The 13691-nt window shown below is 52.3% G+C and overlaps 1 long non-coding RNA gene across 1 annotated transcript; it reads left to right on the top strand.

Annotated features, from left to right (window-relative positions):
- Positions 1-1876: 1876 nt before the first annotated feature.
- On the top strand, positions 1877-10233 carry LOC138920900 (uncharacterized). Its single transcript, XR_011432892.1, has 2 exons — positions 1877-2232; positions 5231-10233. It is a non-coding gene; the product is annotated as an uncharacterized lncRNA (long non-coding RNA).
- The last annotated feature ends 3458 nt before the right edge of the window (positions 10234-13691 follow it).

Below are 13691 nucleotides of genomic sequence, written 5' to 3' on the forward strand. Positions count from 1 at the left end.
TCCGGGCCCCACTGAAAGGCCCAAATCATAAAATAGCCATTTGCTTGTGTTTTCTGCAGCTGTATGAAGGGGATTTGACGTTGAACTGGGTTGGCTAGACCTGACCACTTGGCCCCTCTTACCTGGCCAGGGTCTGCTGGTGGGCCAGGTTACTAACGTCAGCCAGGATTCTGGCTCCGCCATTGCAGCCAGAGTCCTGACAGGTTCCTCCTCAGCCCCTCCCTGCCACTGCCCCCCAGGAAAGAGAAGCCTTAGTACCTGGCTCAGAGGTCAGTTTGCTAAGAAGACAGGCTAGTTTGGCAGATCCAAGATTAGGATCCCAGATCTGGTTCTGGGCAGGTGGCATTTATTGACAGCTATTATGCAAAAACGCTGGGAACAGTAGAGCAAGGAGAACCACAGATGCTGTGATGGCTCTGCCCTGGATGCCGAGTATTAAGGACAGGAGTGAGGTGCTGGGCTGGAAAGGGAGTGGTTGGTGTAATGGCATATGAAGAAATGTGTGTGTACAAAGGCCTGAGGCATGTGCGCAGCTCAGGACCCGGAGGCAGAGAGTGTAAGAGGGAGCTGGAGGTGGTCAGGAGGCGGGACACCTAGCTTATGGATAAGAGATGGTGCCACGGAAAAGGAGAAGCAACAGCTGTCTTAAGCACAGAATAGAAAAAAAAAAAGAATTTCCCAATAATCATTCCTCGCAGCATGTAGAGGCTAGTAGGAAGGAAGTGGTGGGGGTGGGGGGTGGAAGGGAGACTAGGTAGAAGGTGATCCCAAGGGTCCATGGGTCATGGTGGGGGAGAGTTTGAGAGGGACAAGATATTTCTTGCTTAGAGGCTGGAGGCCACGAGAAGAGGATGTGTGAGCTTGAAGTTGTGGGACAGGGAACAGCAGGACGGACGGTGAAGAAATTTGCACCCAAGGGCCCTGATTTTCTTTGAGAAGGAGGAAGGAATTGGGAGGCAGCTGGACCAAAAGCCCTGGTGGGAACAGAACAGGAGCTGGCAGGGAGGTGAAATCATCAGATTGCCCAAGTGAGCTGGGGTGGGGGAGAACGAGCCCTTGCTAGGCAGGTCTCACGTTCCAGAGAGGAACTAGCATGATCCCATCAGGTTTCTGTGAGTTACCCGGTCATCAAGCACAAGCTCTCTGTGCAGCCCACAGGCGCTTAGGGGTTGTGGGGAATTGCTCTCCTTTTCTCGGAAATCTATTTGGAGGAAATACCTAATTATATTCTTATCTGTAGCTAGATCTATGCAGTGGAATAATTTGAGTCCTGGGGCCCCCTTGCCAGGATAACAGGGATGACTAGCAACCTAGGGCTCCACGTCTCCCTGTTCTGGGGTGGGCACCCGTGCACGCCTGTGCCCTGGATGTGGCCATGTTGGCAGTTACGAGACGGCCCGTCCCGTGTGACTGGTGGAACCAGTCTGGTTACCCCTCTGCCATGTCTCCGAGGCGTGCTCACCCCACTGGCCCATTTAGAGGCTCCTAACAGACTGTAAACTAACAACCAATCCTGGTTTGGAACTTGTCACACTGCTCTAAGTTTTTACAAAAGGAATGTAAACATATAGTTATTGCATTACGTCTGTGTAAAAGCAAATTGAGGGAACACCAGGCATGACATCAGCCCACAGGAAAATGCAGTTGTGATCAAATCATGCGATAGGAACAGAAACATCTTGGAAATCTATGAAAAAGACCCGGGCTCCCCTCACTTCTGCTCCCGGCCCAGCGTCACTGCGCCTGGTCCCATTGGTCCAGTGCAAGGAGGACACTGGACGGCTTAGCTCCCCAGTAGGAGCAGCATTTTCCCCACCGTGGTGACGGTCCCTCCTCCGGGCACATGGTTCTCTCCTCCTCCCTGTATCCCTTCGGCAGGAGGAGCCGAGCTGCTGCTCTGCCCAGGAGGAGCTCCCGTGCTCGCCCACCAGTCCTGCCAGTGGGTCAGCTTCCATCACACACTGCAGTTGTTTGCTGTTTCTAACTGCTCCTGAAAGGCCCCCACTGTGCTTTGATCCTCCAAGGCACTCACACCGAGCTTCTGTGAGCAGACAGGTGGCAGTCCGGGCGTCCAGCGGCAGGGGAGGAGGCCCCAGGTGCTGGCGGCTGTCCCCAAGGCAGGCTGGCACACTGTGGCCCAAGGGGAGCCTCTTCACATCAACCTACAGGACCCGCCAGAGGCAGCCACCTGCCTGGAACTCTCCAGAAGCCCTCTCTCTGAACCTGGACCAGGTCAGTCCCATGGCGACAGGGATTAAACAGGAGAAAGTGTTTCCAAATTTCCCTTCAGAATGTTGTCCAGTAACTGGCTTTGAGACTGGAGCACAGGATGCAGGAGTAAAGGCTCCATTGTTCCATTCTTCATTTTGAGAACACTTCCAAAATGCTCTTCCTGTGGACAAGCACTGCGTGCTGGGTGGCCTCCGCCCAGTCACCCCACCTCTGGGTGCCTTATCTGTGCGGCCAGGGAAGAGGTATTTTAACGTCTTCCCTACCAACCCAGGAGGTCCTGTGATGATGTTACATTGCTAAAAATTAATAAACATGTCTAGTGTCGTATGTTACATATCTATAAACACAGTTATATTTATTAATACTGGAAATTATTTATTACCATTGAACTAGATATTCTTATATTTTTTAAAGAATGCTTAACAAAAAATTGGGATGTGTACTTAAATACTTACAAAAACATTTCATTAAATTTCCAATTAATTATCTTAAATTTCCAGAAGAGGAAAGCAGGGGGCCAGGAAGTTTACAGTTTGTCTCTAATGCGGTGCAGAAACGTCTTCACCCAGCATCAGCTTGCACGACTGTTACTATTATTGCTCCAATTATCAGGTTGTGCCCCCAGCGCCCCCCTGAGAGACCAGAGCCCTGGCCCTCCGCCGGCTGCGATGGACGACCAGGGTGCACGACCTGTGAATGCATGTGGCACTTGAGAGAAGGCAGTCCGAGAATTCCCTCTTAGTAAAAGGCTTTTAAGACTTGGCCCTGTGCCCTGGGCCGTGGGGTCTGCAGGGACATTTGACCCAATCTCCTCGGCTCCATTCGCATGGGCTTAGTCACTTCCACCATCCGGAGTCTGGACCGTGCTTTGGGTCCATTTCCTGTCCTGCCTGTGAATGGACGTAGGGAGGTTGCGAACCCAGAAGAAGGTCGCCCTGGGCCAGAGCGCCCTGCGCCCTCTTGCCCCCGCCCCGTTTGAGGCCTGGAATTCTCCTGCTGATCATTTGCATGACTTGCCTACCGAGCCGCTGTGCAGCTGCCTTCCCCGGGCGAAGAACGACAGCTCTGCGGCGCTGCAGTAGCCCTGACCATGCAGCCTCGCGAGGGCTGTGGGAAAGTTGGAGTCTGAGGACCAGGCCACATGCAAGCCGCCCCTGGCAGGAGTGACTGATAGATATGGGGGTTAGCATCTAGCAAGCCCCTTCCTCGGGGGGCATCATGGCACGTCCCTGGCGTGGGGGTCCCTACGAATGCACCAGCCTGGTGGGGCAGGTGGCAGGCTCTCAGGGCAGTCACAGCCGTGTGTACCAACAGATGCTGGAGGAGGTGCTCGAATTGATGGGCTCACTTAAATTTCATGGCAACACGCAAAGGGTGGCCTCATTTTAAAAGTGCAGAAGCTGAGTTCAGAGAGGCTGAGTCACTTGTCCAAGGCCACACAGCAAGAACGTGGCAGAGCCAGAGTTTGACCCCAGGGAGTGTGGACCCCAAAGCCCATGTTCTTTCTCTTAACTTTTATAAAGTATAAATTATACTAAAAAGAGAAAAATGTTAAAAGCTGGACATGAAAGGGTCCCATTTCTCATGTCCTTGGGCAAAGGCCTGTCTAAAAAAGATGAATTGCCTTTTGTGTTCTGAAGTCCAGGAGACGTGGACTCTTTCAAACCCAGAGGGGAAGGAAGTTCACTTAGGGTTCATTCGAGGGACCGGTGTGGCACTTCTGCTGTGTCCCAGGCCCTTTCTGGGGAAGACACAGATGAATCCTGCCACAGCCCCAGCACCTGCCGGAGGTGGCCGGGCAATCAGACGAGGATCCTGCAGGCGCTGGCCCACTGGGGAGGGGCCCTCCAGGCCATCCACCTCCCACCTTAAGAGTGAACAGTCAACAGGATGTGCCCTCAAATCCCAGCCTGGTGAAGGGGCCGTCGAGGAGCCTGAGTCATGTGCTGTTGCAGGGAGGGGCCAGCTGAGGGCCAGCCCCACCTGCCAAGAGCCTGCCCGGGGCCACCCCCATCATGCAGCCTCTGTGACTCTGCGCCCACGCCAGGGGGACGGAAATGTGTGAGCCAGATGGCAACCTCCATTCCCGCCAGGTGGCTCAGTTATGCCCAAGAACAAGGTGACGTGGCATCTCGGCTTGCACCCGAGGCTGCGACCTACCTTATGGATGAAAATGCTTAACCCTGTATTTTTTTATACTCTGAGAAAGTAATTCCAAGGAGGCAGTGGCGTCAACGGTATGTTTGCCTTGGCTCCAAAGACCGCTGCCCCCACACCTGTCCACTGATAGGTGAGGTCGCCCTCGGAGAGTCAGAGGTGTCCACCAGATAGAAACTGAGTTCATAGGGCTTCCTCGGGCAGCTGTGGGAGCCTGGCAGAAGGGTACACCGAGGAGAGAGAGATGAAGGCACTGAAGACAGATACTGCCATCGCTTGTTGGGACTTTGCTGTGGCCCACATCAGAGGCCCCAAGTGGAGGTGGCTGCTGTGGGGCCTTGCCTGCTGGGGACGGACCCCTGGGCCGAACAAAGGGAGCCAGCTCCTAGCTTCTCAGAGCCCTCTGGATCCGCCTTTGCAATCCCATTGATTTGGCCATTCCCAGTGCTGACTTCAGAATGACACAGGCTTGATCTGTGGGATGGCTCAGCAAGGGAAGAGCGTGTTCCCGGCTGGCAGCCGGGCCCTGCAAGCTGGAGGGAGGGCCACGGCTCAGCCGCCCAATGTGGGGCCCAGGAAAGCAGCTCTTGTCCCCTCGCAAGGCACATTCTGTGTCATTAATGTTTTGCCTTCATTCTGGCCTAAAATTTTCCTGGGCGCTAAGTGTTTTTTTAAAAAAGCCTTGCTGGGCACAAGGATAGAATCAACTATCTGGGGGGATACTTAGCTTCTTTAAGAGTTAAAGGAAGCCACTATTAAAGGCTTTTAAAACAACCCAGGAGCACCCGTTTATCTACAAATAGTTAATATACTAATTACAAATGATTATTGTCTATTTTAGGGGCTCACCAAGAAGGCCAGTCAGACAAAGTGGACAATTTTGCTGGTCTGGAAAATCCTGAAATCTGGAAACAACTGATCTAGTGATTAACAGAAGAAAACATGAATGCAATCGGTTTGCCCATCACTTGGCGATAAGTGTTTTAACAGGTAAGTCACCGGGGACAACGTGGCTTGAAGGTGGCAGAGATAGACCTGGAAGCAGGTGCCCCTGCATGCTCCTTCGTGCGACAGCTGCAGCGAGTCTGCACGCCATGCCTGTGGAATGAAAGAGCAAGTCTTCACATGGATTTATTGCCGTGTCTCATTTTTCACCGATTCCGATGGAGTCATCCTCGCCCCACGCCACTCGGGGTGGGAGATGTGACTGTACCTGGGAACACCTGAGGTCATCGCGCGCATTCTCTTGCTGCATCATTTCCAGGCAGAGTCACCTTTCCGAGGCTCTGCCAGCTCCCTGTCAGGAAGGGAGGGGCCGGCAAAGCAGGAGACACCACCCGCAACTCCAGCATCCTTTCCCCAGCTCTCCCTCCCAGTGTGGTCCAGTCTGGCTCTCCCTGAGTGAAGCGGGCCACAAAGATGAAGCCGGAAACTCTCTGGAGGGAAGCAGTGCAGCCCTCACCCTCCAGGCTCTTCCCAAGTGATGGGAAGAAGACGGCTGATGGGTCCCAGTGGGAGAAAAAGGTCCCGCTTCAGCCCCACCCTGGCTGTTTGTGCAAGCCCGTAATGAGCCTGCCTCACGTGTGTTGGAAGTGGTCCAGCTCCTGATGATTCCTACAGATATTGTTTTAACTCTATATTTCTGTGTCCAGCAAGATGTGGGATAAAATTTCCTGGGAACCGTCCTGCCCCCACGCATCTAGGAAAGTCCCGGGGAGTCATACCAGCAGCCTTTCCAACACACAGCAGAGCTTGATTGAAAAACAGCAGAGTCTAAAGGTTTCCCCAAAGGACCAGGAAAGAGGAGGCAGAGAGATTTCCAGGGGGTGCGCCCGCTGCTCTGGGGCAGCACAGGGCAGGGCATTTCAGGCCACAGATGAACACTGAGCAGGTGGAAATGAGACCCCCCACATTGAACAGACCCCTTTCTAGGGAAACTAGAAAAAGAACGTTCTGGGAGTAAAGGGTGACATCAAGGAAACTGGTATGCAAGAAGCTGCACGATCTCAGAAATCCATGCAAACACTCCTATAAAAGGGGATGTCCCCTGGGAACACCGAGGGCTCCCACAGAAGCCCCTGCACAGGGCAACATCGGGGATGGGCGCTCTGAAGACCCCTTGGCTCAGCTGCATTAGGGAACACAGATTCCAAGTTGCAGACTCTCTGGGGAAAGCCGGCAGATGAAACCACCCAGGGTACAACTGAGCTTAGACCAATGGATAAGTAAAATGACCAAAGATGCTTCAAAAGGAATTGAAAATGTGAAAAGGAAATCAGACTTGGCCACATTTTAATCTTAGCCCTCACAGTGCTGTGATGTGGGCAAAATGGATGTGATTATCCCTGTTTTGCGGTAGGCACTTGAAGTCCAGATAGTTCTGGGTCTTCTCAAGGATCCTACATTTATTACAGACACAGCTGAGGGTTAACAGGTGTGTCAGGGGTACTAAGGACCCACATCCAACTCCCCTACTAGCCAAGAACAGCCTGTGTGGCCACGGAGCAGCTAAGCCTCATTCCTGAGCACATTTTTCTAAGACAGCAGTTCCATCAGACACACCTTTGGGAAATCGTTCGACATTTAGCCCACGCTGTAGTAAAGGGCTGGTTGGCATTATCTGCTCTAATAATAAAACCATACATATTCATTTTTTTAAAAAAAATCATCAAAGCAACTCTGCAGTGAAAGATAGCAAACGCCCAGGCTTCCACTGGGCAGGCTCCAGGTGACGGAATTGTTCGGGCACGGCCATTTGTGCAAATGCAGTAATCTGCCATGTTGGGAAGAAAATGGTCTTTTCTTTCTTATTTTGCCTCTTAAAAAAAAATTGATCTAAGAAATTATGCAAGATTGAAGGAACAGGGAAAAGATGCAGTCTACATGAGGTTCTGTTGTTGCCAGAGGCGTGTTTAGCGTGGAAAATGTGCCCTTCTGAGTAGCAGACTGGTGGCAGAGCTGTCCTGCTCCATGTGGTCATGTCCCTGAGCCCCCTGCCTCCCAACGACATCCTTCTGCTAGCAGCCGCAGGGTGGGCATCTCCCAGACCCTGGCACATCCATGGCTGTGGACACCGTGGACATAGAAGATGCCGCCTCTCTCTCTCTCTCTCTCTCTCAACATCTCCATGAGGGTTTCCTCAGTGAGGTCCAGAAATGGATGGATGCGAATGACCCAGATGCCATCTCCTCACCAAAGTTTCTCCTCCCTCCCAGAACGATGCAGAGAATAAACCGTGGGAGAGGCTTCCTGTCGGTGGGTTTATAAGACGTAAAGATTCTAGTGCGAGGTGGCAACAAAGGGAACATGGTTTGCGTTGGGAAGAGCGAGACTGACCATTACTGAATGTAATAAATGAGCGTCCTTGAACAGGGGGACATCCAAGAGGCCATTAGAGGAATTGACCGGTGCACGAGGCCAAGTGGTAGCTCTTGTTGGCCCATCTGTGGTATTTAATGAACCCTGTCCTGAGAAGACCGGGGAAGAGGGAGCCAGGCAGGAGAGACGGTGCCAGATGGGCCAGGAGGCGTCCTCGCCTTCATCCTGTGGTTCTGGGACCAGCCCCGAGACTGTAAGATTCCATTTGTGTGAAACATGCAGAAGAGGCAAATCCATAGCGGTGGAAAGCAGACCCATGGCCGCCAGGGGCTGGGGGTGGGGGGTGGGGAGTGACTGCTAAGGGGTATGAGGTTTCTTTTTTGGAGGTGATGAAAATGTTCTGGAACTAGATGGTGGTGAGGGTGTACAACATTTTGAGTATCCTAAATGCCGTTGAATTGTACACTTTAAAATGGTCAACTTTACGTTATGTGTATTTTACCACCGTTTTAAAAAGGAGATTGACCGGCTGATTTAACCCCTGTGTGTGTGGTGCTCTCTGTGGGCGGGGCAGGGTGGTTCGTCCACCTGCTTGTTGGTTCATTCTTTCGTTCATTGAGTCCACAAGTATTTATCGGGTGCCAGCTGTGTGCCAGCTGCTGGGCGAGGTGCTGGGGTCTCATGACGAGCAAAATCAATTCTCATGGGGCTCAAACTCAGCAGAGGAGACAGATGTTGGTGGAACAGTCCCCCAGATAACTGTGAATGGAAGGGATGGCAGGGCGGCCGTGTGGCTGGAGCCAGACACCCAGGGAAAGCAGAGGGATGCCAGCTCGGGCGAGACTTTGAGGAGCCTGTGTGTTCTGTTCCTTCTGCAAGAGGAAAGAGTGGCAGAGACATGGTCCCATTTGTGCTTGGCCAAGACAGGCCCTGGGAAGCCGGAGGGGGGGCGGAGTGCACCACAGCTCGTCGGGGATGGCGCGTAGGGGCCCCGCTCTGCAGGCGTTTGGAGGTCAGGATGGCAGACTTGGAGGTGGAGGTGGGGATGCTGAGGGTGACGAGCAGGTGTCTCGCTGAGGCAGAACCTGTGCAGAGGGGCCTGGCCCCAGGAGGGACAAGCAAGGCCGCCTGTGAGAGCATCTTGACTGGCCTGAGATGCAGGAAGAGAGAAAAAAGGAGGAAGGAGAGGACCATGAAAAGGGCTGAGAACCCCCGACAGCGAAGAGAAAGGACCCCGCGGTGGGGAACGGCAGGGCTCCAGGTGCTGAGGCAGCCCGCCAGGGGCCTGCCCATCTTATAAAGCCACGCGTATGAAGCCGGAATTGAGTGACAAACACACACAGGCCCCAGAAATAGATGCCCAGGACGCATTTAGTGCCCAGTAGACTGAGCATCACAAGATACTGGGGAAGAACTTAATTAGTAAATCTTGGGATAGAATTATTAAATGGGAGGAGAATGATACAGACAACCAGAGGATGCCACTGCTTGGTTTTATACTCAAGGAACGAGGGCTGAGCACTGTCCCCAAGGACAAGCCAGATTGAAGGACAGTGCTGGCACCACTGACCCAGCCTCCAGTGCTCATGACTCTAAGAAGATGTGGGTGTGGCACAAAGAGCAGCCCCACCTGCAGACGAGGAACAGGCTTTGTCACCCCATCTGTAGAATGGGGACCACTCCTACCAAGAAGGGCCGACGTGTGGGTTGGAGGTGATGCACACACACAGAGGTGGCACCTGGCACGCTGTGTGCACTCAACACATAACAGAAAAGATGGCTCTTGTTACATAACCAGAGACCAGAATAGGGAAGAATTCAATTGGCTTTCAATGCGCCCTTCACGCCAAACACATTTGACTTCAGATGAATAAACAGCAAAAGCAAACAAACGAAAAACATAACGTAGAGGAAAGCAGTCTGGCAGCTCCTCAAAAGTTAAACATAGAATACTACATGATCCAGCAATCCTGCTCCTGTGTGTACACTCAACATAACGGAAAAGAGGTGGCCCAAGGACACCTGTACACGCATGTGCACAGCAGCACAATTCACAACAGCCAGAGAGCGGCGACAACCCAAATGTCCATCGCCAGAAGAATGGATACACAAATCGTGGTCTATCCATCCATGCGATGGAATATTACTCAGCCATAAAAAAGAATGAAGTAGCGACACGTGCTGTGACATGGATGAGCCTCCAAACACTACGCCAAGTGAAAGAAGCCAGACCCCAAAGTCACACAGTGTATGATCCCATTGATATAAAACGGCCGGAATGGGCAAATCCATAGAGGCAGAAAGCAGATTTCAGTGGGTGCCAGGGGCTGGGGATGGGGAGCAAGGGAGACTGTCTCCTAATGGGTACGAGTTTCCTTTTCTGAGTGATGACAACGTTCTGGGTTTAGGTAGTGGTGGTGGTTGCATAACAATGTGAATTATGAAAAGCCGCTAAATTGTTCACTTTGACATGGTGACTGTCATGTTACATAAATTTTACCCCGATTAAAAAAACATCATAGAGAATGAATCAAAAGGAGAACACGGTAATCCCCCCATGGCTGGTGATGCTTCCCTCTGTTAAACACGATCAGAGAAAGTATAAAGGAAAGAGGCCTCCTCCTGACTGAGCGCCTCCTTCGCTGGAAAGGCAACATATGAACACAGTTTAAAATGCTGGTCTAACAACAAAAATCTTCCTTCCAACTTCTCTCCTCGTGTCACAGTGGCACCATTTTCTCTCACACACGCACCCAGGAATCCTCGGTACCCAGGTCATTTCTCCAACCCCGACCGCATCCGATCTGGTCAATTGATCAGAAACCAATGCCACCCCTTTGCCATCTAACCCCGGCTTCTCGCTTCCTTCCGTCTGAGCCCTGTCTGCAGGACTCTGTGGCCAGTCCTCCCCCTGCTGTGTCACTTTTGGGGATGTTAGAACGCTTTCCCTAATTAGAAAAGCTTCGATGTAAAATAAGTGTGATCTTGGCCTCAAAATCGAGGTCACATCGCTGTCATATCTAGAGGCAGGACAACTCTTCATCAGAGAAATTTCCAGGCTATTCATCTGGGTACAGTATGGATAATCAACATATTCAAAACCAAAGTTCCACATGTCACGTTTATTTTAAATCTATAAAGACTGGAAACTATTTGAACGAAGCAGCTAGCCAATAGTTTCTCTGCTGTTTCCGGATATTCCTTTATCGTTGATCACATGCACTCAGTGGGGACTGCCCTTCCTTCTTGCTCCTGTTTCTTCTCTTCTTCCCCAGGGGCTCAGAGGTCTGCTACACTGGACACCACTTCGTGCCTCTTTGTAGTGCACAGAGAAGGCGGTGGCAGGGGCCTTGTAGGCTGAGACCCCTTAGTAGGTTCTTATAACTACTCTGGACTTCGTGTTCAGTTGCTTGGGCTGCTCACTGCACAAGGACACTGTGCTGAGGGGCGAGTGGGGCTGCTATGCATCTGTCTGGAGGAAGGGGCGACTTCTTCCAATACACACAGCAGGCCTGTCCGGCCGTTGGCAGCCTGGCTCCCTTGTCCCCCCTGGTGCACCAAGGCATGGCGCTCAGGGAGTTGCAAAGGCAGCCGCACTGGCCTAGGAAGCATGAGACCCTCAGCTACACACAGAAACTACGGCTGTGTGGTCTGTTTGCAGCCTCGGGGCGCCGTGCTCTTATTTCAGGGAGAGAAGAGCTTGGGGAAAGCTGTGCTCTATTCCACGCGGGGTAAAAGGAGGAGAGGAAACCTGGGCAGGTTCCACAGGTGGAGGCCCTGAAGATAGATGGGGGGGCCTGCTGGCTCTTCCCCTCCGGGCATCGCAGCATCCTTGCTGCTTGGCACTCAGGTACCTGGTGTGCCGGGGGAGGCCCGGAGACCTGGCCCACGGCTTGCCATGGGTAATCCTGCAGAGGGGGCCTTCCATACGCTGTTCCTATTTTCTTGGGAAAGGCACCGGCACTGCCTGCAGCTCACCCACAGACGCCTGGACGCAGCTCACATGTGGGGTGAGAGTCCCGCAGGTTTGTTTTGGGAAACGAGGCCCTTGCCTGGGGTTATGTGGCAGGCACCCCGCGCTGTCCACTGCCTCCGCTTTCTCTCCCACTCTGGGTTTGGGCTGTCTATCCCCAACCCTGGCCCCTCTTTCCCTTCCTCTTCTCCCGCAACCAAAGGCCTCCTTCCCACGAGCCCACCTGGCTGGGTCCCCTGGGCTTCGGTCCTTGGTCAGGCTCACTCCCACAGTCACCTGCCCCGGCCCCTCTGAAATCCTTATCACCCTTGTAACTTGTACGGGAGTCTTTCCCCAGACGGGGAGCCCTGCTGAGCAGCGTCTGCGTCTGAGCTGCCCCTCGCCCATCCCTGGAGCCGGGGCTCCCATTACACGCCTGGGAATAACAGAGAGCAGATTAGAGACGAGCCCACCCGTGCTCCAGCAGCCCCTCTTTAGGGACGTAGATGGCCTTTGATCTGGGTGAGAACGCAAGTCAGGGCCTTGAGCGGTCACAGCAACATAGTGGCGGCAAATGCCACACAGACCTGGGGTCCATTCGGCCCTGGTGGATGAGCGCCACCAGGAAGGTGGTGACAGTGGCCCTGGGCCCACCTCAGACTACCAGCATCGAAGGTGACACAGAGAATCGGGCATTTACAGACACTTCCAGTGGCCTTCCCTCTGGGAGTTCAAAGCTCCGCTCTTGTATGAAGTAGGATTATGAGGGGGAAAAAAATGACCTCAGTTCTGCTCCCCTTGGGAAAAATTTCCCTGAGTTAATATTAGTGATGAAATTTCAGCTGTTAATAAGGTCCAATATATACAGAGATCATAAAGATGATTCGTTTGCAGAATGTTTCCAGTCTTTCAAAAAACGCAGAAGACTTTGTTGTTCATCAGGTGTGTCATAAGTTCCTCCTTACTATCACGCAGGCTCGTCTCCCACTTTATGCGAAGACGTGACCGTGTTAGGCAGCGGGGGAAATGGCCAGACTCGAGGAAAATTCAACAGCTGCCCCATTTCCAGGGCTTGCTCCCCAGGGTCCCGGATCAGTTCCTGGGTTTTCAACTGTTCTGGTTTAGTTTACTTTGCTAAGGTCCCTCATAAGAAGGGAAGTACATCAAGACGTGTCGAAAAAGCAGCAAATCTGTGAAGCAAAGCTTTTGGATGATCAGGAAAAATAGCATTCAGGTAAGAGCAGGGTTGGCTGACAAAGGGGCTGCCGGGGACCCTTCTAGTTTTACCCACGTTGTCCTAGAGCCTGGGGATCACATGGTGCTAAGCGGTTTCTCGTCTCCCCAGGAGAGGAAGGAGACACTCGGAGTGCTGCCCGGGGTTAGAGGATAATGAACTCCAAAACAAGTCACGCGTGGAAGTTATTTTTTAATTTTAATTTGCTTCTCATTTTACATATTTATAGTTCCAGCTTTTTTTTTTTTAAGTGAGTTTGCTCTCCTTTCTGTTTTTGTGGTCAGCCTCTGATCACCACCAGATCTACCACATTCCTCTACCTTCTCGCTCTGTTCAAGCTCCTCACCCTAGCCGGGCCGACCCCAGTACACTGCGAAAATGTTTCTCATGCATTTCTAAAGGTGCTTCACGATGCCCTCACACGTAGAGGCGTCAAGAGGATTCTAGAATCTCAGTGAACTTATCCTAACTTCCGACCCAATGCACAAAGTAGTTCTGCAGAGCCCTTTCTTTCTCCTGCTCCCCTCTGAGTTTAAAAAAAAATTGGCCTGATCCATGATCTATTCGATATTCTTCCAGCTTTTATTTTATCTGCAGATTTGATCAACATCAGTATGACTTCAAAGTCTTTGTTCAAGAAATGGGTGTCAACGTTGGTCGAGGCATGAGAAAGACGGCACAGGAGAGTCGGTCAGAAGTGGCCCGGGTCTTCAGCCTCCGTTCCTGAGGCTGTGGTGCAGAGCTGTACGCCCTGTGCATGCTTCTTCCTCTTGCCTATGAGTACCTCAGGAGAGGCGT

Source organism: Equus caballus, chromosome 26, assembly GCF_041296265.1.
Source record: "Equus caballus isolate H_3958 breed thoroughbred chromosome 26, TB-T2T, whole genome shotgun sequence".
Classification (NCBI taxonomy): Eukaryota; Metazoa; Chordata; class Mammalia; order Perissodactyla; family Equidae; genus Equus; species Equus caballus.